The sequence below is a fragment of the Nipponia nippon genome, unplaced genomic scaffold (genome assembly GCF_047370975.1).
Source record: "Nipponia nippon isolate SJK-2023a ecotype South Korea unplaced genomic scaffold, ASM4737097v1 scaffold_9, whole genome shotgun sequence".
NCBI classification, from domain to species: Eukaryota; Metazoa; Chordata; class Aves; order Pelecaniformes; family Threskiornithidae; genus Nipponia; species Nipponia nippon.
In genome coordinates this window covers 21,786,620-21,813,826 of record NW_028262413.1, presented here as the reverse complement: position 1 = coordinate 21,813,826, position 27,207 = coordinate 21,786,620, and the positions used below count along the sequence as shown (strand labels likewise).

The 27,207-nt window shown below is 39.3% G+C and overlaps 1 protein-coding gene across 3 annotated transcripts in view; it reads right to left on the bottom strand.

The window, feature by feature from the left end:
* The window catches only part of SLC6A1 (solute carrier family 6 member 1), a 65,103-nt gene that overhangs the window by 27,404 nt on the left and 10,492 nt on the right, over nt 1-27,207 (bottom strand). Inside the window, exon 2 of one of the 3 annotated variants that reach the window (XM_087743032.1) lies at nt 8,181-8,340. The exons of the other annotated variants lie outside the window; for them this stretch is intronic. The gene's annotated coding sequence lies outside the window, so the exon portion shown is untranslated. The remainder of the gene's footprint in view (nt 1-8,180; nt 8,341-27,207) is intronic. 3 annotated transcript variants of the gene reach the window in all.

Below are 27,207 nucleotides of genomic sequence, written 5' to 3'. Positions count from 1 at the left end.
TGAGCTGTGTGCTGGAAAAATCTTTAGAAGGTATATAAAAGCATAAAAGATGCATTAAAAACCTACATGCTGCACTACAAAGATCTTATTTTATGAACAGTACTCTGTTTTGGTCAGGGAAAAAAAAAAAAAAAAAAAGGATGAACACTTGGTTGAATAGAGAATTATGAAACAAGCTTCAGCAAGATGTACTTATGGTGTATTTCAGAGGCATACAAACAGGTCCTGTACACCAATATTCCTCCTCCTCAACCCCCCCAGTCACCTCCGCTTTGAAGAAGTTACCCAAAAGTGCTGCTTGGACTGGAGGTTTTTTAAATACAGTAACACAATTAAAAATAAATATTGTCACATCACTTATTTGATGTAACAAGTATAGTCATCCCAGTAACAAGAGGCAGGGCTGGCCAAAAAAACGTGGCTTTGACCAAATCAATAAGAAGGTATCTAAAAGAACACATTTAAAGAAAGGAGTTTTCAATGCTTTTAGGCAGGTAAAGATTGGTCAAGTTTACATCTTGCAGTGGGATCCAACATGACTGACATTGGCTGAATTTTTTCCTTGGTGCTGGGACATGCATAATGACATGCTCTTATGTGACTTCTCTGATGTCTAATACAAGCTTGTATAATGCAACTTTTCATGAAATGGATTAACTTTCATCTCTTGCCTCTAATTGATTTTATGAAGCTTATAAATAGAAGTCTTTAAGACGTTAGGTTCTTCTCTATCAAATATGGCTGGCCCTGATCAACAGGTTCATAAGTTACTGGAAGCAAAGCAGCAGGCAACACACTGTCAAATGATTGCATAGGCCTTGCCTCCTTGAAGAAGTCGGAAGACACAACAGATGCAAACTGTGGGATTACAATATTTTAAGTACCACCAAAATATCAATCTCTCGCACCTCAGACTAGAACACGTTCCTGGAAGGCATCAGTTTGGGGGGAAGGGGAAATGGGATGGAAGTTGTAGGAGCTTCATTCCCTTGCCCATTTGTAAACGTTTACAGATAGATTTCACCCATACTGAAGAAACACACTGACACCTAGTTCTTCAGGCTCCAAGACATGACATGAAAACTCATCTACTTGCTCCCACTTCTAGCTACCCTTAAAGGAACAAATTTTCTCTCTAGCTACCCAGTAGAGCCTGCATGTGAAGAAAAGAAATAAAATAAGTTTCCTAAAAATATTCTGCCTTGCCTCTCCTTAAGGTGTGCCAGCATTTCTGCAGCACTCATCTGTCTCTCATGGGATGCACAAATTTTCACAAGAATCCAAAGCAATGATAAGGATGGCATATATAATCATGGATTGAAGACAGTCACATCACCACCAAGAAGGAAAACCAGCACTTTTCAATTTTCCAGTATTCACATGCAAGAATAATTCAGTACTTCAGAAACAAAGATGAAAAACAAAAGCCAAACAACATCACCAGAACTGCTCACATTTCTGTAGCCTACAGAGATCCATTCTGAGATACCGGCATACTTTTGAGCCCAAACCACAAGCATTTATTCCCTAAGTCCAGCTTCAGTTCAGTAATGAGACTTACATTCAGCTTCTGTAGTGCACAGAGCTCTCCTGGTATGAAATTCACTCTTGATGTAAAAGATACGAAAGTCTAACTTGCAGAAAGAGCTTGTCTCTTATACAGTATTGTTATCAGGACGTATTATGGTCAGATCCTTAAATAAATATTTATCACTTAACCCTCCACATAAACGTTTCATAGTTCTTTTTAAAGAACTTACTAGCAAAGGTACGCCTTTGTAATTTTAAGGGATTCTGTAATTATCCAGAAAAATCCACAATAAAATACAAAAAAGAGAAACAAACAAGAAACACAACTTGCAAAATCATGAAAAGTGCTGGCCATATAGCCCGTAGTAAGGTTATTTTTGAAAGACAATGCATTTTGTTCTTCTCGTTGACATCAGAGTAAAGATAAAGCAAAACACACTTGCACCACAAGTGCAAAATCATCCTGACAATCTTGGGAGTCTGCTTGAAGCCTGTTTCAAAAATTGCAATATTTTCTTATAAGCCTGTAATGATTTTCCCATCTGGACCATGCATCATTTTTATTTAAAATAGACAATTGATCATGGAGGGAGGTGCAAGGAGAGAGAAACTTTTTCCACTCATCATGGAATTATATCAAAACTGAGCAACTGATAATGTCTCTTATAAGTCTTTTATACTGACTAACATTACTTCCCAATCAATCCTGGGGATTTTAACAAGGCTGTGGGTAGTTATACATTATTTGAGTATATTATTGCTCAGCTCACATTAGCACAACCTGCCCCTACTACTCTATATTTACACATCAAAAAATTTCTGGGCCAAACTTTGAACAGATTTCTAGCAATTTACAACAGAACCAAACGGCCCTTACAATGTGGGGTACCTACTTGCTTAGTAGACACTTTGGTGATTCCTACCTTATTGAATATGGTGTTTTCTTTGTTGTTTCCGTTGTTGTATTTCTTTGCAATACAGTCTTTGTCACAATTTCTGTTATGAGCTTCTAGACTGACTACTGCAACAACATATAATAATTACCATCTACTGCAACCACACATCTACTTCTAGCTTCACCACAGTTAGCTATTCAATAAGACTTGCTCTAGAGAAGCTGCCTAGCTAAGGACAGCATTCCCATACTTAGTTGGACTCTTGTCTACTGATTGTATTCCCATCCATCTTAAGTTTTATAGAGCAGGGTAATAATCTAAGTTACTGCTGTATAAAAATGGGTTTGCCGATTGTTCTTCACATTAGTTGGGTATCATTCTTTAGCCCTAATTGGTATGAATAAGAATCTGTGTTGTGCAAAACCAAAGGCCTTCCCTCAGAGCCCACACTGGTTTTCAGTGTAGAAAATGCAACTGCTAGGGAACATGGAGAGGTTCAAAAAAGGTCATGACTGGTGACAGTCAGCATCCTGGTTGATGTTAAGACAGGTTCCAGTATCCCCTTGCTGACACCCAAGAAATAACCCAACATACCAGGTCCCTCTTGGCCACAGAAGCAAGCCACAAACAAGTTCAGTAGAGCAGTGGAATTACTGTCCTACTCTGAACTGCAGAAATCACACACAGTCCTGACTTACAGTACTGCCAGTCACCTGATTTGTTCCCCTTACACATCCCTTTCTCCCATCCACTCCTCTCCCCTTTATCACCCTCATCTCCTCCTAGGCAAACAGCCTGCCCATCCACCTTTTCCGCACTGGCCCCGGTTTTGCACCCTTATTTGGTATTTGCGATACAGTGCCCCAACAGTTTCTGCCTTGGCCAGAGCAGTTCCACTGAGCTGCTGCAGGCAGGAATTGGGCAGTTCCGACTTCCTGCCTTAAAGGCATTGAGCTTCTGCTGGCGCAGGGAGTTGCACAAAGACAAGGCCTTGGAGACACACCAATGCAGGAAGCCAGGACAGAAAAAGGGAGCAGCAAGTGAAACAGAAAGGCAAAGTAATTTGCCCGAGCAATAGGCTGGGGCAGAATTTAGAGCAGTTTCTTTTGAGTGCCAGTGCAATCCCCTAACCTTCAATAATAATATTGCTACACTTTTCTAATAGCCTCTTTTTATTTCCAGCATGTACAAATGATTAGATATGAAATATTATTTGCCTTGTGAAGGCAAATAAAGGCTCCAGAAAAGATCACAGCCTCCTTCTATGCGGGGGGGGGGAGGAGCAGAAATCTCAGTGTAAGTAACTGCAGGTTGGTAAAAATTAAATAACAAACACAATCTGCTAAGTCGCATGTTATTTCTCTTCCCAAAGAAGAGAATACCTTTATATGCTATAGCCACATTTGGTGGCAGGTAGCCATCTCTAGGTAGCCTAGAGATGGAGGAGGTGGTCCTGCAGTGTTGCTGGAAGGGTGTCACTGTGTGAGCTGGACTGGAGCATGGCAGCACCCTTCTTGTGAGGCTAGAGAGCTGCTCAAACTGCTCCTTTAAAGATGGCTAGGGGTCTGCAGTCTGCACAGGCTAGTGGACACAGGAAAGAAGAACTAACTGTATGAAACTGGCCTACCAGGCCAGTGCTGCTTAGCTCAGGCCAAATCTGTCATAGCAGTCCTGCGGCAGCCATCAGATTAGGGTTACTAACATTGTTAGAAGCCTATGAAAACTGGTGCACTGCCCAATTCATCACGAGCTGCCATCGCGAAGACCTACATATTTCCTTTGGTGAAAACATGATATAAACCACTCTGCCTTCCTTCTCTATGTGCTGATAGTCTCCTGGGATTTTGGTTTGCTTGAGGTCTGTAAGCATCTCCCATCTGTCATTGTGTAATTTTTTTTTTTTAAAGTGTTATTGTTTTGGGCAAGAGTAGTTAGAAACATGTTGCTTCACATGTCAGAATATATCAGAAAGAGCATCATTCCAGTCTGAAGTTTCCCATATTTAATACAGGCACTGACTACTGATGTGAATGACTCCTGTTTTGTATCAACACTCACAACGTTGCACTGCTACAAGAAGCCCAACGTTGAAGGGGGGAGCTGCAGCAAAGGCAACACTACCTATTGCAAGCTGTATGCCCTTGACCAAGCTTTCAAAGCCAAAATTCACAGAAGCTGATTCAAACACCCAGAATTTCACTAAATGCACACTGTTCCTCCACCTATAATTTCCCATGTAATTCCCAGTACCCAATCAGGCCAAATTTAGACCAGATGCTGTCTTAAAATGGATATCTAATCTGAAAAGGCTGTTGTTAAGTCTTAACAGTTGAAAAGGTGCATCTTTGCCAGTGAGGGGAGGGGACAGAGAGAAATAGTGTTTACAATTCTTTTTATTAGCCTTAAAAAAAAACCCACAAGTTTCAATTTCATGCGTCACCATGAAGCCAAAAGGACTAGAAAAAAAAATTTCTGCAAAATGATGATGAAGAAAACTTAAAGTCACAAAATGTCAAAAGCTGTGGTTTAATAAAAACATCAGAGTTTGGGCAACAAAAATACTGCATTTTTGTGCTGGATATTTCCCTGGGTTTAATGTACTCCTTCTGCCACCTCCAGTTTCTAAATTTGGGGATATTTGGGTTTGTCTTAAATCTGAAAACACTGCCTAAAAGTGCCATGGCCAACTTATTCTTCACAAGATGACATCTTGGCATACCTGAGATCAGATTTTCTCTGTGACTGGGCAAGTCGCTTTAGATGACATCCAGAGCGGGATGTTGTCTAAAGCTTAGAGACCCACCCAACGGAGAGGATACACAGAGCTCCATGCATCAGACTCAGGGCTAGAGATACATTTTGACAAAGAGAGGTAATGGTCCACCCTTTTAGAGGCTGGGTATGCCATCTTCACGCAAGTCAAGCTTCCTTCAATTTGTATCACTTCATTGCAATTTATTTTTCCCCCCACAACTCCCACAAAAACCCTTATCCAATTTTAGCAGCCATACATAACACAGGCCTGAACTTCCCCAAGCCTGGTGGACAGAAGGCAGCTATGGCAGATGCTCCGTTTCCTAGTTTACAAGCCTATTGACTGACAATAGCAGCTGTCAACACTGCTAATTCCAAACTATTCTAATTTTGGTGGTGCTTCTACATTTTAGATCATGGCTTATTTTAAATAGCCCTATTTTCTGAATAAGAAAAGACTTCACATTTGTGATTCTTACATGCAGTTACCATATAATGCAAGCCAAACCAAACAAACAAAAAAAAAGACTGCAGACACATGCACATGTTAATACAGTTAAGCCTCTTTCAGCAGAAACTAGAAGAAACATACCCTTTTGGAAGGGGATGCAGAAGAAAGAGAAAGAAAAAAGAAAAGCCCTGAATCTGAGGTTACCCTTTTTCAGACACAGCTCCAAGCTAATGCAACATTTTCTTTCTGTTCTATTTTCTTTGATCCTTAAACTTCAATCTAAGCCTTTAAGTTTAAATGGGATTTCATTCTGAACTAAAAGCAGTTTAAAGGGAAACAAGAAATTCTCCGCTCTCTCCTCCTGTCAAATCATGGAATTTGAAGCTGCATATTGAGGTGCCCAGCAAATCTATAAAACTTTCTGGCTTGAAGTGATAAGGACAAACAATCAGGAAGCTCACTCTGAAGGTAGGAGATAAATCGAACAATTTGCTTTCATTTCACTTCAAAAAAAAAAGAAAAAGAAAAAAGCTCAAGACAAATTTGAGAATTTTGCAAGTGGTCAATACCTGAAAACCAGTCATTGTTGGTTTTAACTGATGGCTCAATTGCCTTACAATACCAACGGAGCAGGGTTCCACTCCTGTCCTGAATGACTTTAAGGCTACATTGAAAGCCTGTCTCAAGACAAGCAGTGGGTCAGATTCTGCTCCAAAAAGTTGGCATCAATCTGAACAAAACACAAATGCATTCTGTGTATTTTGCAGCTATGTATCTAGTCCCTAGTTCCCTTACCAACAATTCAGCAGCATCTCAGACTCAACTTTCTGTAACTAAATATCCTTTAAGGGATGCAAATCTTCTTTTATGTTCTCCATACACTCATGATAGCGAGTGTAGAAGGCTTGCTACACATGGCAATGGGGCTCATACTTGCTCTTGGCCAGGTACCAAACCTGAGGCTCTGTGTGCAGCTCCTACTCATATACATTTCTTGTGCATCTTGCTGGCACTTCAGCTGCAGGTCCTGGGCTGAGAGAACTCGGGATCCCTTGGTCTAGGACAGTCATACCTGTGTGGTGTGGCATTTTATTTATATGGCTAATAGGGTACCCAGGCATTTTTCACCTTCTGACTACAGTGATGACTCTAAACAGCTTTTAGCACAGGATTATTTAGAATACATTGAAATGTAGTACAAGGGTTTCCAGTATGGAGGGCATGTACATTGTAAACCAATCACTATAGTTTTGGTTTTATCTGTCTCTTTCTAGCTACTCAGCAGCTTCAAAGCTTTGCTGCTTTGGTCAAAAGAAACAGATTGTTCAATCTCCTTAGGCATCTCCTGTATACCCACTAATATCTCTTCTTGTTTGGGACCATTAATAATGGCTAGCTCTCACACAAAGTCTTTCATTTTAAATATAAGACAAACTATCCACTTTACTTAGTGCAGTATAAACATAGACTAAGAGTTTTCTACCACATGAAGGAATCGATTTGTTGGTTGTGGGGTTTTTTTTGTTTGGTTGGTTAGGTTGGGGTTTTTTTTGTTTGGTTGGTTTTTTTTAACCACACATTTATTTACAGCAAACTTACCAGAAGACATCCGTGTATCAACACTGACATTACTCATAACTGAAAGCTAACTGATAGGGTCATGAAGCCAGATAACACCAAATGTTGGTTTCTGTCATGAATCAAGGCCTGCTACTTTTATCACAAAAAAAAAAAAAAAAAAAGATAAGACACCATCTGGGGAACATCAACACGTCAAGGGAAAACAAGACAATTTGGAACCAAAGGCTAATGCTGCAATCTGAAAACTGCAGTCAATATTTGGGACAATTTTCCCCTCAAAGTCTATGCCCTAGAACTAGTGCTTGCCAGTTCTGGAAGACCTCTGTCAGTGACGCTGATGCCACTCTGGTCCAGTAGTTCATTGGGATAATTAAGCTGTTTAGGAGCCCAGATCAACAAGCAGGAGAAGTAGAAAACCGGCAAGTCCCAGACAAAATATGCCATCTGGGTAAGTTAAGTGCCAGGTTTCTTGTCCACAAGGACCAGGCAAATAGGCTGGTTTTGGAGACAGTGGAGGTGCTTGAGAAACCTTGTTAGCAATATGCCAGGCCATATCAAAAAGTAAGTGTTAAATCTTCACCTTCAACCCACTGACCATTTATGTTCTAAGAGGACAGCTGTTCACCCAAAGGCAGAAACTGAATTACTTAGTATCGGTCACTACAAGACACAATTTTCCTTGATCTCAAGGGGCATATTTTTCAGTATAAAGTCCAAGCCAGAGTGTTAGAAGGCAAACACCTTTCTCAAGGAGGCAAAGGAGAGGGTTATCTTTTTTCCCCTTATTTGTTTGAATAGTAAGACACCTGAGTAAAAATATTATACATGGGAGATATGATTTTGCTGATTTTTCCCTGGAGAAGATTAGGTTAAGCTTGCCCTTTTCTAAAGGTACACAGTTCACCAGGAAGAAGCTTAAAAAGGAAAAATGTGTTTTCATATCAGGTAAGAGCGCACCTGTGGCTTACCTTGTTCTCAAAATGGATGAGCCTGCACCAATCTGCAAGATTGCCAGCTTTATTTCCATCTACCTGACCTGAACAATAGCACATCAGAAAACATTTTTCCAGATCCACACTTGGAGATTTGAACAATCATACTGATACCACTTTAATGCCATTTGACTGTCTAGAAAAAAAAAAAAAAAACAACAGTCATCTATTTAATTATATCAGATAAAACCTTATTTGCTGCAACAAATAATTTGGTATGTCTGTCTGTGTGTGTGCCGCCCCCCCCCCCCCCCCCCCCCCCTTTTTGGAAACTGCTTTTTCTCGCCCTCAGACTTTTACAGCCTTGCAGTTGCAAAGTTTGTGGCACTTGCCAAGGGTGAAGGAATCTAATTTGCTAATTCAATTATCATTTGCAAACTAATGACTGTAAGCATGTATAAAACCAACATTAAAATATCTGAAACACAAGCTATGTGGATGAATACATTCTCAGAGTAAATAAAAGCACCTTTCAACTGAAGCACTTAAAATCTGTCCACATTTCTAGTTCAAGAATTTAGTCTCTTCCTAGACAACAGCTCTATTATTACTGAAATTAACAGTAATAAACAACACAGCTCAAACCTCCTCCCCTAGCTGGACTGCTCCAATAACTCCAGCTGGAGCCCAACTTTTGGTTTAAGTCAGCAATTACTCAAGCTCCCCCTTAGAACAGGAGGAGTAATAAGCCATCTACTTCGCAATCAGTGGATTCTGCTTCAGATTTGCCCAAGAAACCACATTTTTTAGTGTTTCTCTTTAAAATTACTCAAGCCCCTTGAATTCCAACACAGATAAAAGCTCATCTGTGGATAAGACATGTTTGTAAGGGAAATAAAAAAAAAGCCCCAATGTGACCCAACAGCAACAGTTATAAACTATTCAATTCTGTGTATTAACATTGCTTTGGGTCAGAGCTATAGTTGATATTTAAGCCTACAACCCTCCAAAATCAGTAAGAATTTAGTTTCAAGTGTGAAGCACCTTAAGCACATCTGGAAATCCCACACTCAACCACCTGTAAAACAGGCCTGTCGCAAAGCTCTGCTCTGAGCTGGCAGAGAGGATCTTCACTGGAAAAAACCATACATACATACGCTACAGAGCACATTTCTGGCATTCAAGTATTAACAAATGACCCCTATTTTCAGTGTGTCCGAATTAGATTATTGTGCCAGAATTTCTCAAGTGGAGATCTGAGAAAAGTGTCCTCAGGCAGTCACAGATGCAATAATACTCTCTCAGTTTATTTGAGAAAACAGCCTGAAAATTGGGACAGTCACATTTTCTTGCCAATCAAGGAAATCTGTATTCTCAGCTGCTTATGGATAATAGATGAGCAATGTTATTCATCAGCAGCCTTCTAGTTTCCCAATGTTTTTTAGGCTGGATTAGCATCTATTCCTCTGCTGTCACACCATAGTACATGTCCTACTCCACGCTCTTCCCTTCAAAGATTTCACTTAATCCTCCCATAGGGGCTCCTCAGGATTGATGCATTCCACTTCAATTAGTGTCTTAGCGCTGCCCAGACAACCCTTCAAAGCAGCAGCAGTTTTCTAGGTAAACATGTGGAATGGATCTTAGAAAAAGATGTATTTTCACACTGGAACAAATTAGGGAAATATTGATCTTGCACAATGCCTATGAGTTCTCTCACCAGCAATAATTACTTGCTGTTAGAATGTTACATGTAACAGATTTTAAACATTAAAAAAAATCAATATAGGATCATTTGTCCGTTTTACAGCAATTATAAACTGAGACTCAGAAAGATGAAATGGCCACAACCATCTAACAGGAACTGATGAACCTGGAATTGGAGCCTAATCCTCTTAATGAAGACCATATCTTGCTCTATACTATAAAGATACCCACATCACTCAAAACATGTATTCTCTGGAACTAGAGGATCAGATGGCTGTATATGACAGGTAACATTCCAGTTTTCAAAGGTCACTAATTTTGTTGACTATGAACTTAAAAAGAATAGCTTGCATAACGCCTGTCCTTTTCCTCTCTCAAAATCAGAGTGCACTTTGCAGTATCCAAAAGATTTGTCTCAGCAATTTCAATGTATTTAAATGAGCACTTTAGTAGTAATTGGGTATCCAGATTCTTGGGGAGCTTTTAGCATCTGAAGTCTGAATGCCTCTGCCCTAAACAGCTTCCGTCTTCACCTGTGGTGTTTGATCGCAAGAGGAGCAGGATAGTAGTAAGCCAAAACTCAAACCAGTATGTAGTAAAAGCTTTGCATAGAATAAACATGGAAGAATCCCGAAGGACAAAATCAGCTAATCCCAGCTCCAGAACAGATTTCAAATGTAAAGCAGGAAGAGCCTTCATGTATCAACTGTTACAATCATAATTTCTGCTTTTCTAACATTTCTTTAATGTAGCTAATTGAAAGTAGTTCAGAGTAGACCAATGTCAGAATGATACCACTTCAGACTACTTCACTGTGGCTAAGCACAGACAAGGAAGATTCAGAGTGCTAGTGGTAGATTTCTTGTATCCCATAACAAATCAGCACAAGCCACAGAAAGCTTTTATCTACGCTAAACAACGCGGTCCAGCACCAAGACAGTTAAAATGGCTCTGAAAAAGCTAGCTCAGCTACTGCATGCAGCCCAGTTGAATAAGCTCATCAACTTACCCACTGTAGCATTTCTAGTACCCAACCTAATTTGCTGAGTTAGGTTTATTTGCTTGACTATGTTGGCACTCATAATTTCAATGCTATTTGCATCACTGCAGTATGTGGCTTCTGTTGCCCTCAATTAATATTTGTCAGATTATCATCACAGTGTCACAGTTTAGCGTACTTTAGCAATGCAATTGTGTGGTACACAGCTGAAAAAAACAATACAGAGCACTATATTAATACACTGAGCCAAAGGAAAAGTAAACTTCCCAACCTGTGTTCCTGGTGTAGGGGAAGACCAACCATTTGACCTTTGCTAAGTGTGACCTGACATTGCTCCTTACGACAGTATTCTGCCCATTCACAGGCCTCCCGACTATCTGTTTATTTCGTCACTTTTGCACTTCCATTTTCACTAGCTCCTGCCCTACCGAGAAGTGACTGCCACAATAGCGAGGGAGAAAGGGGGAAGGAAAGAGTTGACTCTGCTGAAAACAAAGTAAAAACCTCCTCTAGTCTCACAGGCAATGATTCTACACTGTGCTTTTTATCTAAAACCTCTTAAGTCCATCTTGTGCTCTCTTTCTCCTGCCTCAAGTATCTGAAATTTCTCTGAATTACCTTTTTTTTCCTAAGAGAAGCCTGCCTTTCCAAGCAGTATTCAGATAAAGAAAAAGAAATATGAAGAATATTTTTCTTCTCCCTTCTGTCCCTTATTGCATGTAGAAACAGCATACTGTTGGATGCAAGACTATGACATGATTACTGAACCAACTCCTAGAGGACAAAAAGATTATGGTGACCACAAAGTATCGCTGATATCAACTACCAAGATGTAATGTTTGGGGGATTAAAAAAAACCAAAACAACAAAAAAACCAAACCTAAAAATCCCAGCCTATTTGTAATCACTAAGCAGACCTGCATGCTATTTGTTGCAGTCTTTAGTTCTTGGTTTGGTTTTGTCTGTACTACATAAGCCTGACAAGTATTCCACACATTTTCTCCCACTTTAGCTCATAGATCTTACAGTTCTTTAGGCCAGTCGTTGCAAAATTTCTCATTCTAGACCATCCACTGTGTTAAGTCTGACCCACTTGATTGAAAAAGCATTGCCAAGACCCATAAGTAGAAACCCTTTGTTGGCATCTAAGGAGGTAGCAGATAGCCACAGCTAAGAACCTCAGTTTCTCAATTGCATTATAAAACTAAACAAGCAATGCTGAAAAGCTGAGTAAGATTTCTGTTAAAAATGGGCTTTATATTTAACCAACAATTATATTAACTGTGTCATAAAAGTGGATGTCCTACTGTAATTACCCACAGACAAAACTACTTAAAATCTGAAATTAATGTATTTCCTCACTGTCTCACTGCTTTAGAGTATTTCCTTTTAATAATAACAACAACAAATATGTTCAGACCAAAGGAAATGTTGAAGGTGGCAGGATCTTTCCAAGTCCTCAATATCCCTCATAAAACTGCACTTTCAGGTCCTACCAAGCCAAAAGCAGTTTAATTGCCTGCAATTGCAATTCCAGCCACTGCAAATCATATACAGCTCTCCCATGAAAGCATTAAGAGCTGAGACTTAATTAGCATCCCTGATTAAATAGCAATTCATACAGCCATTATATCTTCCAGCTAGAGAGTGCAGTTCTCTGAAGGAGCAGTAAAAGAAAAAAAATAAAAAGCCAAAACAAACCAACAAACCACACACACATCTCCTCTCCCCAACCCAAAAAACTCACCACAACCTACTTTCTTCAAACTTTGTCATGGCAAATGTTCGTTATTTATGATGGAGAGGCTACTGCCCGACACACTTTGAACACTCCTAGGCGAAGTTACCATTTACAAGCTTGACCTATCGGACAGATTACAGACCCCAATAGAAATCACGGTAATTGTAACAACATAAAGCAGTTCAGAGAGAGCAGCACCAATACTAAGCATGAAAAGACTCCCACAGGCAGTCGTGTTTCAACAGCCTGCAGTACTGGGGTAGGAAAAGGAGGCAAAAAAACCCCCAACTAACCACCACAGCAGAAAAACAAGTCTAAAGAACAAGCTTTTCTGAAACTCAGCTCAGCTCCTATTCTTCCCTTCTTCCACTTCATACTTCTGAAAAACATCACAGTAGGCGATTAACTCCTCCTTGAGACAGCTGGGATTGTAATTCTTCACTCCCCTTGCTCTTTGGGAACCCTGAAGTGATGGAAAAAAGTGAGCAAGAGCAATACTAAGAGGCAGAGTATGTATCCATACAGATATCCTCTCCATGTTTAGACAGGACAACCATGGCAGCAGCCAGAGATGACCATATGCTGTAGTAAGAAAGAGCTGGTGTTTTGTGGTGTAGGAAATCCCTTAGTTTCTGAATTTCCAGTGCCTGCATATACTTATTTGCCTCTTGGTTCTGTTCAAAAGGTGCTAGCTTGTCCTTGTTTCTTGCTGGATTTTGGAAGATCTCTAGACAAAGAGAAGCAGCATCTGAGTGCATGTAGTAGATAACACAACAAAAACAGCTACTTATCTCCAGAGAGCTCACACACTGGCCATGCTCTCCCCAGGCTGAAAGGATAAGATCAGCCCCTTGTGAAGCCTGAGAACATGCTCATTTTCTGATGCCACGCCAAGTGGGAAAAATTTACAAGAAGCAGTGATGAGACAACAACAACAAAGAACTATGGAAAGGGAACAAAAGTAATTTAGGAGTTCATGTGCAATGACCATCAAAGAAGAATGAGATTTTAATAGGATTAGAGGTATATAGGTGCCAGAATTAGCAAGATGGATCCTCTACTATAGCACAGACTATCAGTTCTCAAATCCTGAAGACAAATGATTTTTGGCTTATAATGATAAGGCACAGGGTCAAGAAGTGATTTATAGGTGAGGTCCTGGATACTACCCTAAGTACTCTAGGGGAGAACATTGAGATTTTGGAAGCTTCTCTCTTAGACAGTGGAGAATTACACTACAGCAATATTCCTTCACTCATCCAAACTGGAAATCTTAGATAAGTGAAATAAGTCTGTGATGAGGATAAATACACTGTCATATGACAAGACTCCAGAAAATTAGTTAGACAGACAGAACAATGACAGATAGGATATAAGAGAAGAGTGAGTTACTGTATTTAGTGTTTGAAACGTCATCTGGACAGTGTTCACTGCTAATGTGTCTTCTGGGTTTTGCAAAGTCCTGTTCCGCTGGCCTTCAGAAAGCCAGAGGTCAAATTTACATGTAAAAATCTGAATACTCATTCATATTTGAGCATTCCCTACCTACCGGTAAAAAGCACTTTATTCTTGACTAAACTTTCTGGAAAAGATCTGTTCTTGCAGCATAGCTTAACAGTCCATCCCTTATGCACTACATCACTCCTGCGTTTCTTCTAGCATTCCTCATTTCTGCCTCCTATCCCATTTCACCCTCTTTTCTTTACAGAGATCTTGGAGTAGCACACATTCCTGTAGAACTGAAGGAAACTCCTTTTTCCATCACAATCTCCTCTTACCATTACCACCTACTAAATATTATATTGGTATTTGATATCAACATTCAAAGTATTGCTTGCTTCATGATGCTCAACAGCCTCACAAGTGCGGTTTGTCTTTGTCTATCATTTCTCTAGCTTAGTCAACACCACTGGTTCTATCTGGGGAAGTGAATAACAAAGGTTTTTGGACGAAGGCCTTCACAGTCCCAAAGAACTCAAGGCTATTATTCGGCATGCAAAATAACTTACAGATGAGTCTGAAGCAGTTTCAGTTATTTGCACTGTAATACATGACTGCTCAGTTGAAGAAAGACGCTTGGAACAACATATGGTACCAATTACCTATATCCTCCTGTAACCAGTACTTTTTCGTTTCAGATACAATTTATCTGTACTGCTTGGCAGCTCAACTGTCTCTCTCTCTTCTCTTGAGGAATACTACCACATGCAGACGCTATTTATATGCTAGGCAAATTATTTCTGCAACCATATCTTCACAATAAGCCTATCCTTGTGTCCCATCCAAAAGGTAAGTGTCATAATTTGTGACCGTGAAAGATGCCTTGGCACTTTTTGAAAAGTAAATCCAGAGTCTTGGAAAAATTTCAGCTTCGGTAATTGCATTCTGTCTATCTGTAGTTGTTCTTTTCTAACAAACAGCTGATAAATTCTACCCTAGATGTGACTGGTAGCATATCCCAGGTTCCAGGAAACTGTTAAATCAAAACCCAAACTTAATAATGAGCAACATAATTATAAGCTTTATTTCTCATGTATCCGCTCTACAGGTATTTTTACGCTCTTTTTCAGCTCCCAGAATCCCATCACAACAATAGCTGGACTAAATAGAAATCATAGGAGTAAATCTCTGAGGACACTTTCTCTTTGAAATGCTGGTCAGAAACCCAGAGAGAATACCAATGGCACATTAAAGCTCATTTCCTTCAACCTACAGCAGCAACCTGCTGGTGTTTAGTTACCTCCCATTTAAAAGTTTCCAACCCTTAGCTGAAAAGAAAGTCCCACAGCCATATGGGTAATAGTGCCAAATACTAGCTTCTGACAAACAAATCTAAAAGGAAGCAAAAGTCCTATGTATTTTGGAATAATGAATTTGGCATAATTTCCCTTTGCACTGTTTTTATAAGGTGCATTGTCATATTTCAGAGCAAAAGTAAAACAAAAAAATTGATTTGCAAAAGCCAATTACAAAACGACTTCCTCTAGAAAAAAAGAAAAAAAAAAAAAAGAAATTGACACACATGAAAACTGCTACAAAAAGCCCCCCAAATGACATAAACATCGACATAAACATCTTTCTATCCCTGGGTTATGTCTCAGGGTCCATTAACTTCAAACAATTTGGAAATGAGTACAGCATGCTATGAAAAGCACTTCTTTAAAATCAGGAAAACAAAGACAGCAGTATTATAAGGTACCATGTTTATTGTATGCCAATGGAACATCTTTGCTCCATTTATCAATTTCCAAAAAAGTCCCAAACACGTGAATTTTGTAGGGGCAGCTCTGCAAGCTCACCTGATATCTGAAAGGGAAGAGGTGTTCTGAATAGCTCATCACTTCTCACCACCCCCCAGGCTGAACACTTGCCATAGTGTCATATATTGCCAGGTACTCAGCAATTTGTTGCAGAGTGCCGGATGTTCAACAGCCCTCCTGAACTAATTTTTCTTACTTTTTGAAAACAATTTTCTAGGCCATCTAGCTGGCAATGTCACCTTCCAAATGTGAAGCAAATAATCGCTGCCTTCTCAAGCTCTAAGAGAACACAGCTTTCTGTAGTAGCGCATTACTTTTTATTAAATATACACAGCAGTGATGGCACAGACAAAACGTGGTATTTTTTCATAACTTTCGTAACTCAACAATATTGGATGAGAATTACATTTTTTGCTTCTTTATATTTAGTTCATTTTTTTGTTTGTTTGTTTTAATACCAAAATGGATAAGATTTGCTTTAAACTAGTGAGATTTAAGCAACTGCTTGAAATTAAGGTAACACCCAAGAATTGTAACATAGCTCAATCAGGGCCATATACAAGGCAAAGTTGCTCTGGCCAGTAAGACTGAGTGTCAGGAGATGATAGTTGGATGGTCATCTCTGCTGTGTGTCTCCTAAGATAGGTTAGAGATGTCATAATGCCCCTCAGTCTTATTTCCTTTTTGTTATTACCTGTCTGACTGCAGCAATCAAAAAGCTGTGTACTTGAGCAAGACCCCATTTAAAAAAAAAAAAAAAAAAAAAAAAAAAAGGTAAGTATGGTCCTTCACCCTCCCCCACAGTTTTTCTCTTCACAGCTATATTACTTATGTGGTATAACTGAAAGTAATATTAGATAGGGCTGTTCTGTATCGTTTGTTTTACTTGGGTCTGTGCACAAATTTCTTAACTATTCTGTTGTTCATGAGCAAGCAAGCCAAAAATAGCTCTGCTGCTTCTCTCAAATTTCTATCTGTGCAGTGGCAATACCAGAAGAAAAGCATTCATGAAAGCAAAGAGGCATGGTTTCAAGAGAAACCTGCAAGGGAGGATATGGTTCCATTTATTGGGGAGGGCTAAATGTCCTTTTTTTGCCTCACTACAAATGCTTCAATTAAAAAAAAAAAAAAAAGGCAGAGATCTTAATGACTGGTTCAAGGCTTCACAGCAATTGAGAAAACCCTAGTAAGCACTTAAACTTTTTTGGTTTCTGTGACTAGGAAAGCTAACAGTAATATTCAAAAGATGATCTTACTTCAATGAATTTTAAAATAAAACAAAACAAGAGATGATATTCAGTACCAACATTTCTGAAAAAAATGCTGAGCGTAATGCAAGACCACTGACCAGCAACACATCCCTCATTGCAGAGCTCCTAAATAACAGCTACAGGCATAGGGAATACAGCAGAAAAATCCCTCCCTCTCCCTCCACTGTCCCTGGTATCTGAATGGCACGAGAAGGACAGGAAGAAGTAGCCAGCAGGCAGAATATCTCCTTACTTCCCATGGAGAATCCCAAGGCAGCTCTTCATTCACAAGAGGCTGTTACAACTTTGTGACCAAACCACCACTCTACCCAGTGAACAATGAGTTTGTAGAACTCAGTATTGTAAATTCATGGGTTTTTAAATTATTTTTCTGTTTACCAACTAAAGGTGACTACACAGACAATTTTCCAGTGACTCTCATTCACCTACCAAGACAGAAGCAAAGCTGTCTGCATTTCACCATAGTAGCGTTAGGCTTTAGGAAGGTTCCCCAAGCACTTTGTTTCTAGGTTTCAAGCTGGGAACACTGTGGTCCTACAGAGTCGCAGTATTTCTAAAGGAAGTAAAACTGACCTTCACACTTCACCCCTGCAAGCGCATTCATCCATCCATCTTGTGAGCCCTTCCCCTCACACCAAGAGCTTAACTGAAACTCTGAAAGTTTGGCAGTAAAATGTTTTTCCCGTTATACAGGCCTCAAAAGTCTCAACTGAAGTTAAGACAATATTGGTCCCACACTTCTTCCAGCCTCAGAAACAGGAGGCTGAGGAAATACAAGCTCGTTTTGGGAATACAGAGTTAACCTTGGAAGGGAAAGCATTCAAAAGACTGAGAACTGTCCCAAAACAAATACTGACCTATATAATATAATAGGTTTTGTTTACTGAGGCATGAGCAGATACTACTTCACTGATTTAAGTGAATAGGCTCAGCGCCAAAGCTATCAATGGATTTATATCTGCTTATGCTGCTGGGAAGTTTTGCTCTTTGCACAGCATTCAGTGAGGTGTAAAATGAGGACTTAATGTTACTTGCTTGGACTAATTTCAAAAGCAATTGCTGCACCTGTCATACCAACACACACACACACACAGTAAGTTCTTTTATTTTTCTCAGAACCCAATACCATAAAACCTGCATTGAAATAATAAAGCTATGATTTACATTCATAAACATTTCTTTATTCTTTACTAATCACCTCCTTTCTAAAATGCATTCATTTACCTAAATTAAAAAAAACAACCAAAACAAAACAAAAAAACACCTCTGTTTCTGCCTATTAGACAACAACCAATTCATAGAATCATAGAATCGTTAAGGTTGGAAAAGACCCTTAAGATCATTGAGTCCAACTGTTAACCTAACACTGCCAAGTCCACCACTAAACCATGTCCCTAAGCACCACATCTACCTATCTTTTAAATACCTCCAAGGATGGAGCATCAACTACTTCCCTGGGCAGCCTGTTCCAATGCTTGACAATACTTTCAGTGAAGAAATTTTTCCTAATATCCAATCTAAACCTCCCCTGGCGCAACTTGAGGCAGTTTTCTCTCATCCTATCACTCGTTACTTGGGAGAAGAGACCAACACCCACCTCACTACAATCTCCTTTCAGGTCATCGTAGAGAGCAATAAGGTTTTCCCTGAGCTTTCTTTTCTCCAGACAAAACAACCCCAGTTCCCTCAGCTGCTCCTCATAAGACCTGTGCTCCAGACCCTTTTCCAGCTTCATTGCCCTTCTCTGGACACGCTCCAGCACCTCAATGTCCTTCTTCTAGTGAGGGGCCCAAAACTGAACACAGTATTTGAGGTGCGGTCTCGCCAGTGCCAAGTACAGGGGGAATCACTTCCCTAGTCCTGCTGGCCACACTATTTCTGATACAAGCCAGGATGCCATTGGCCTTCTTGGACACCTGGGCACACTGCTGGCTCATGTTCAGCTGGCTGTTGACCAACATCCCCAGTTCCTTTTCTGCCAGGCAGCTCTCCAGACACTCTTCCCTAAGCCTGTAGCATTGCATGGGGTTGTTGTGACCCAAGTGCAGGACCCGGCACTGAGCCTTGTTGAACCTCATACAATTGGCCTCAGCCCGTCGATCCAGACTGTCCAGATCCCTCTGTAGAGCGTTCCTACTCTCCAGAAGATCAACACTTCCACCTTGCATCTTCTCTCCACATGAGAAGGAAAAAAAAAAAAAAAACCCAAACAAAAAACTCTCTCTGTTGCACAATACTGAATATGAGCCACATAACCTGGCTCCTCTGAAGCTGTATCTGCCAGGTATTAACCAGGAAATGAGGACTCCTAAAGAATAATGCACAGAAGTTAACTGTATACCCCTCTGAGTATAATAAAATAACAAGTGGCAAAACAAGTCAGATTTCTTCACAGACAAATATTAGTTCTTATCTGCATAGCACAGAGTGAAGTGTTCTCTCCTCTGATTTAGCTCTAAGCCAATCTAAAGCAGTCATAATGGTCTTACTCCAAGTACACTGCCAGACTGCAGAGATTGTGCAAATGAAGGGTTTGGTTCTGTTAAGCAATGAATATCCTCAACTTCCATGGGGAGCTCATGTTACTTTGAAGGTAAAGGGCACTAGGCTAAATAGAGCAAATTTTAACAAGCCTAAACAAACAAACAGCATGCCACGCTATAAAGTTATTGCAGTAAGGACAGGAATATTCATCTCCATACAGCTATAAAAATTTGCTTTCAACGATCAACTTGGAAGAAGCAGAGAAAGTAAGCAACCTGGGTGACGTATATAATTTCTTGATTTGTTCAAATTTTTCTACAAGCTGTTCAATTTAGTCAAATAAAAAAAAAAAAAATCAGCTCACACAGTGCACATGCATGGACCCGATGACCTCCAGAGGTTCTTCCCAATCTAGATTTTTTATGACTGTGTATAATGAGATTTCACGATGCCCACCACATCTCTAAAGGTGGCGCACTGCTCCGAGATCCTAGGAGAAGGAAGAAGTGTCAGGCCCAAGTATTGCAGCTTCTCTTGCTTAATTGTTTATGTTAAGACAGCTGCTGTGGATAAAACTTTCCATCAAGGAAGGCAGAATAAGTTCTGCTGCCCTTTTTTTTTTTTTTTTTTTAACTAGAGCAAATAAACTTCAAATATCATTTCCTACCTATGTAAATGTTCACTGAAGTGCCTCCAACCAGTAGAGGATAGGCTACCCAGTTTTAGACTTCTATCACTGCTATCTTCAAACCATATGACCTTTTACATGGCTACCTGTTAAAAGGGACACACCAGCATGTGTATCAAACTCTCATAATAACCTTATGGGATAACTACGTTCAGGGCAAGGCTGGTACATTGTTTAAGGCGGCAAAATTTTTACTTGCTTGCCACACTTTAGAAGGGCCAATGCTCCTTTGTACATTTTTATAGCCTATTTTTTCAGGTTTGTTCAGAAAAAGAAAGCTTGTGCAACAGCTATCAGCAAGTCATCACTTACCTCAATGAAAGATAAGGGGAAACTGAGGAAAGTTGGTTTCTCTTATGCTATGGAAGCATTTGTAGGTACCAAGTAGTACAATTAAAAAGACAGAAAAGAGTAAAATTTGTCTATTTCTTACAACTAATATCTAAGAAAAAAAAAAAACAACTATGGTCACATTATTTTTTAAACAATATATGAAATTTCCAATTCATTCACAATATTTGCAAAGGGAATGTCAAAGATTTATATGTCATTAAGAGAGTGTTGATAAAAGATAATATTAATTAATGGATTATATTAAATATTGTGGCTTAATTTTTCATAGGAGCCAAAAATACATATGTGTGCATTTCAGTGGGATTAAGGTGTCTATCTTTCTTAGACTTCTAAGAAAAAGAAAAAAGTACCCTGAATGATTAATGTCTACTTTGGTTCTGAAACACTAGATTTAATGATGTTTTGGTCTAATGGCTGGCACAGACTAGGAAAGTAAAGATGTAGATGAGAGCAGGAAAGGGATTACATCTGCCAATCATATCCACAAATAGCACTAACATTTTTAAGATCCATTGGACCAAATCTTGAAGCCTTTTATTAGCAAAGAAATTCCCATTAACTGAGAATGTTCCACACAAGACAGCACTCCATACCTTGCATAATTCAGCAACTGAATACAAACTACCATTTCTAACTCTTCCAGTATTCAATTTTTATTATGCATAACATACTCCAGTGCATACAACAGCTCTTTTTAGGGCTTATCACTGCAAGATGACAAAGTGTCAACTTTCAGCTACCCTTGAAGATTCCCCCTCCCTGTAAAGATGCCAATCTGAGATTCCACAAGCAAAGGCACGTTCGTGTTCTATCACATGTCAGCAGCTATAAACAACAGCCTGAAGGGTGCTTCCCCCCCTCCTGTAAACAAAGGAAGTCTTTATTCCTGTAGTAGTAGATCTTTCACAAAAACTGTGAATCTTGACTGCTACATGGCAGAGATAACTCATGCTCCTGCTAAATAAAGTTCCCTGGAAATAAAACATGATGTCAGAGACATTTATTTGCAAGACAGTTTAGACGTCCTCAAACACAACTCATTTAGTGGTATATTATGCATTTCAGATTCCTCTGCATATTCAACCAGTGATGGAATTTCACCTCTGATTTTAAGGAAGATGTCATCATTATTCAAACAAAATATACAGCCTTGCTCTAAACTGAATGCAGATTATTTTAGTTTGCTGTTCTAGAAGTGGAAATATTTTGTGGAAGCAACAGTGACATTAGGTAGCTGGAACTGAATTAACTCTATAAAAAAAAAAAAAAAAGTGGAAGCAGCATTCTTTTGTGATACCTATCCTCCAGACAGAACAATAACCAATTCAGCTTTCCTGATGAAAATAAGGACCCTCCCCCACAAAACATCACGGCGGCCCAGCTGTCATCCGGTCGTTTTAATGCTTCCCATAACTGTGTCTAAACACAGAGCACTGGGTTGTCCGCTACTGTAAGTGCATCAAGGTTAGTGGATTTATAGCTTTCTGCAAAGATCCCCTGGCTTTCTCATTTACACTTCTAGCCTCTCTTCCAGCTCCCTGATTTCCACTACAAGGGCTTCCTGCTGGAAAAGCAACACTCATGTCTAGCAGCTCTGCATAAATCCTCCATCTTGAAGGCAGGAACATCATGGAGAAAAACTGTTGTACAACTAACATTCATAGCTAGGACTACAGAATAAGTCTTGTAACAAACACTCACAGAAGATAAACAACTACACAATTACTTCACACACAAACACAGCAAATGCCTTTAAGCAAACAAACAAACAAACCAAAAAACCCAAAGCAGTGTGATCTTAACTAGCCCAGCCCAGTAGAAAAGACAAGTGAATGTAGCAAATCTACAGATAGGTTCACAATGTGTTTCACATAGAAACCAACTTGGCATAATCATTGATAATACAAGTAGAGCAGAACATATGGTAGCCATGTAAATCTTCTTACACCAGCCATTTTCTGTTGAAATGCATGAACACAGCATTGATGAATAAAACTATCTGGAGACAGCCATACATTTTGCTTTCAGACACAAGACAGGCTGACACACAGGCCAGATGCTACATGTAATAATCACTTGTGTGCCTCATTCTGACCCAATGTTAGTTCTTATACAACAATTCTTAGGGTTTTTGTTGTTTGCTTTTTGTTTGTTTGTTTTTTTGTTTTTTTTTTTTTTTAACATGGCTACAACATTCCTCAACTCAGATTTTTTTTGCTTGCTTATGCTCCTAATCCAGAAGCAAGCAAGAAACTGTGACAAGTATGAGGTACTGCAATTTGAGGTTGTTACCTGCTGCTATTCAAAGCTCTTCAGCTGCAAGCTCTTCTCTCAGACCTAACTTCTTCAATGAGGCCAGTGCCAAATCCCATACATGCTGGGGAAAGCTAAATTACTTAGAGCAGACCTGCTTATTACCATTCAGCCAAAAATTAGCAGACCAAGTGGAATAAAATGGTGCATGAAGGACAAAAAATGCCCACAATTACATTCCGTGGCCATTCTTTAATCCCAAAGGGTCCAAGTAGGAGCAACCACTCTTCCAGCACCAAGTAGCAATCGTTTCAGCACTGCTTCTTCCACTGTTGCCAAAAGTCTCTTATGTGTAGCAAGGCAGGCAGGGAGTTGGGCCTTGATAGTTTTCATCTGCTTTCCAACGAGGACACCAGAGGATAATGCTAGACTCTTTTCATTGTGGCCATTCCTTTGTAGTGTTAATTACTTACATGTCTTTCTGTCCACAAGGAAGTACAACTGCTATATCTTTGAGCAATTACAGCTATTTTGCCTCATTCTGTGCTTCAACGATAAGAACACATTTACTAACAGTTTAGCTGTCCTCAATCTGCACACCTTTGTCACTTCCTAGGAAGAAATCTGCCCATAAATCTGCATGCTTTTTTTTGTTTGCTTTACTATATGTTTATCAGTGTTAGCCATCATCAATGTGATTTTTAGACTGTCTGCATGGAGCGAGGAAGCAGCTAATCTTTACTGTAAATACAAGAATATGATTAATCCCCACAATATGTCATGGCAAAAAATAAGCTGCAATAGCTTTTGAAGGAGCCTGAATACAATGCATTTCAAGACAACATTTATATAACCTTTAAAGAAGGAAGATTATTCCCTTGCCCCCCATCTCACCTCTAACATCAGTACGTCTATAAATGAAAGGAATTCATCTGTAGCCACAATACACATGGCTTTTAACTAGCAGGTACATGGACATTCACATATTTAGCTGCCATATCTTAGGCACCTCTCAGCAGTTCTTTTCTTTAACCAGTTGAAGCAAATCATGATGTAAGCAGCTCTGCCCTTGCAACGCAATTCTGTTGCAATTTTCTACAACTTCAAAAATAGCAGCAAAAGGAAAATATAGTGGCCTCATGAAAGAAAACCAATATCTTACAGGATTCACTCAGAAAGCATTTGTTCCTCAGAAATAAAATAGCTTTTGTGTTACTTAGAAGACAAGGCAGTAAGTCCTTATATAAAGAACAAAAGAACAAACTAAATAGGGTTGCCTTTATAATACTGTCAGTGCTGGCACAGATGTGATCTGCAAATAATAGTGTGTGTTTTTTTTAAAATAGACTTTAAAAAATTATCTAGGAAATTCGTGAAGTTTTTCAAAGGTCTATCTAAGCATTTCCCAAGCCCATATTTGTCCATTACTAAACCGCTTTGGCTAAAATATACATACTCTTTTAAAATAAAAACGATTCTTTGATAATTTTCATTTAAATCTTTCCCACCCCAAAGATTTTATCTTTATAAACTATCCATTTATTTTTATGTAATCTGCATAAAGACAGACAGAAGTGGAATATAATGCTGAAGCTCAATTTTCAATATAAAAAAAGTATATAGCTATAATAAATAAATTCCAGCAGTCACAGTTCAACTCCCTTTCGTGGCAGGAATTATACTGAGACAAATCAAAATTTTCCATGGCCTCTCTAAATTGCTTTTGAACATTGTTCTTGAGCCCCTCCAATTCTTTATTATTTATATCAAGCCCAATTTCCATTGGGACTACACTAGTAGTATGTCATCAGTCTGTAAATCTGTCAAGTCCCTTGGCAATCACTTTTGTAAATCTAGCACCTCCTTGGAAACTCTTGTTGTGTAAAATCAAAATCATCCTTATGCTCAGTGGAAATTGATATACTTGGAGTAGCTGAATGCAAATGTGGGAAAACAATCTTCCTCACAGTCCTCCGAGTGTTACTGTGAAGCAGAACCATCAATCTCCTTTTTCAGCCAGCCACGAAGATGAAATTCTACCACACGTATCTATGCATTGTCAGGTATTGTTACTTCCTCTTGAAGGCTTAAAAGGCTGCTATGAGCACTCGAAAAGGGAGTTCTGAATGATAAAAACACAGACAGTCTCCATTTGCTTGTATTCAAAAAACCAGCAAAACACTTCCTCTAGTCCTCAGAGGACCTAGATGCCAGGGCGGGATTCACAACTAGTAAAAATTAGTGTTGATCCATTCAAGTCACTGACCTCTCCAAGGTAAGCATTTGGCTCACTTTCCTGCTGTTTTCTTCAAAAATATTCATTCTTCTTCTCTTCTTGTCTACACATGCTGATTATTGGAACGTTATCGTGTTCAATCCAGCAGCTGTCTTACATGCCAGAGTTTTTGTGGGTTTGGGGGTTTTTGGCAGGATAGGGGAGGGGGCGGCAGCTGCATTTATCAGACCTGCACTCCTGAAAATCTATTCAGCTACAGGGTGTTAATCATTACTTTATAATCACTCGTTTCCTATAGCTTTAGTACAATAAACAAAGTAGATTTACAGAATGTTGTACACTGAGTGCTACACAAGACCTTAGCAATCAGCAACAGCTTTCAGATTCAGTGGAGTTGAACCAAGAAGAGTCACCTAAGGGATAACACAAAAGTTGATGCATTAGAGTAACCTAGATGGTTTTCCATAGAATGACAGCAGCAGATTCCCTGTCCTTCACGTGTGTTTGTTATCCAGCCCCTCAAACTCTACTTTATTCAGAAAAAATGTAAGTTGAAAAGGTACTGTACTATAAACTCAGTCCCTGCCTTTATCAAATTCAGCACCATTTTGACATTGAAAATTCCTGGGGGCAACGCAATACTTATAGACATCAACACCATAAAACACCACAAAGAGTAACCATATTCACCGGCATTCTTCATGGGCACTTTGAGCCAGGCTGCTGTATGTATTTCTAGACATTCATACACGTGCCCATACTTAAAAACTGAGTATTTCTTTAAAATCCTGATAGTACCAGGACAGTATCAGATAGTCCAAGGACAAACAAGTAACAATCAATAACTGTGCCACTGCTACATGTTCATTCAGAACCGTATTACCACCTTGTTATGGTGACAAGCCATTTCCAGCTGGGTGCACAGCGTAGGCCAAAACAAAAGTTACAACTGACATTCAGTTCCAGTCTGTTCACTTTTATCCTAACTGAAGCACTTCCTAATCCAAGCAATCATCTTAAACACCATTAAATGACAGCAGGAGCATAACTGACAGGAGGAAAAGATAAGAACTGTTGAGTATATACACATACATATATATACACACACACAGAAACACACACAGTGTGTATATATATGTATACACCCCCCCCCCCCCCCAATCAGCTAATCCCTGGGCACCTGGCAGAAGTCTTTATTTACACAACAGCTGCAGGTCTTGGGGTTTAGGAAGGTCTTAGCCAAACTGGGTGATGCCTGACACCACTAGAGTCAGGGTTCACTCAGGCAGGAGTCTTACTAATATCTAAGGCGATGTCTAATGTCCAAGTTCACTAATTAGTTCACTTACTAAATTCAACATATATTTTGTTTCAAAAAAGACTAAGGATTTCACCCATGAATTATTACATAATCCCAGAAAATGTTAAAAGTTACAAAAGAAATGACAAACTAATGGCTTTAACTGAACATATCAGAGTGCAGTGCCAGTCGTCTCTTACTATGTTTAAGTGGTCTAAAATGTAACTGTCTACACATTACAAAGCAGGTGTCTTGTTTATAAACAGGCATCTTAGATGATATCTCAGTTTGTCTTGGCTGTACAAAAAAAACCCAGAAGCTAATCCTGTACAATTAGTTTTTTGAATTGGCAATAAAACTAGGTACTCTGCTAGGATGCGGTGGTAGGATCTAAAACCAGGAATAGTAGTCAAGAAAAAACAGAGATAGTAGTCAAGAATAAACTGAGTGGATATCTGAGCACCATATCTGAGATGACCCATACTGAGGAACAAAGTCATACAGCCTTGCAAATGATGCCCAGAGGGCACAATAGCCTAGCATTTCTAAATATGTCCTCTCAGACACATTCCTGACAAATAACACCTCACCTATATTTTAAGTTACCCATCTCTCCCTCAAGATAAGTATCTTATTAGAGCAGATGCAAAAAACCTTACTAACTCACAGTTCCTAAAGTTCTGATACTTTCAAGGTAGATTCACACAATACCCAGAAATTCAAACAGCATGAGGTAGGTATGAAACAATATAAATCATCTACAAAAACC